A 708-nucleotide genomic window follows, 5' to 3' on the forward strand; every position below is an offset into this window, starting at 1 on the left:
AGAGGTAATTATTATACGTAAGCTACGAGCTAGGTAGCAAGCAAGGATCGTTTGGCAATAGAATTGACACGAAAAATTATATGAGCCAAGAAACTTCCTGTTTATAAATGAAACATGAATTTTATTGGCTAATCTAGATTACATAAAAACTTAACTAAAACGTACACATACACACAAAGATTCAAGGAAAGGAGTCAACGGAGTTGCATTAAGTTTTCAAAGTCCTAACTCGTTTAACGAGTGGTTTTAAATTCAGCCTAGAGAATTTACCAAGCAGAGAATCGGTCTTAATTTTACTGCTTAAATTAGCTTTACACCAGTTCAGCTGAGTTGAAGATTTTGTTCGTTACTTGCGTTCTTTGGTTGACAGCTGAAAGCAGAGGTGATTCCGTTGCGGACGCGGATGCGGGCTTCCTGGATGTCTGTTGAGGGAAATTCCTTCGCTGATTGGCTGTTGCTTTGACGTTGGAATGACGTATGGATGACGTCCTTTTGGGAAACCCCTTTTGTTGTAGTTGGTTGATTCCGTGATGACACAGAGGCTTGAGCAGTCCTGCTAAAAGTCTGAGTTTGAAAGACTTTCAAGTTCTCTGCAGATCGCAAAGTCTCACTGAAATGTCTGAGTTCTTAGATGTTCTTGCTATGGCGATGTTAAGGCGTGGCGCTTGTTCGCGCTCACCAAGGTGCAAGCCAAACGTCTTGATCGGG

This window comes from Sinocyclocheilus grahami, unplaced genomic scaffold (genome assembly GCF_001515645.1).
Source record: "Sinocyclocheilus grahami isolate Dianchi unplaced genomic scaffold, SAMN03320097.WGS_v1.1 scaffold1089.1, whole genome shotgun sequence".
In the NCBI taxonomy this organism is placed as follows: Eukaryota; Metazoa; Chordata; class Actinopteri; order Cypriniformes; family Cyprinidae; genus Sinocyclocheilus; species Sinocyclocheilus grahami.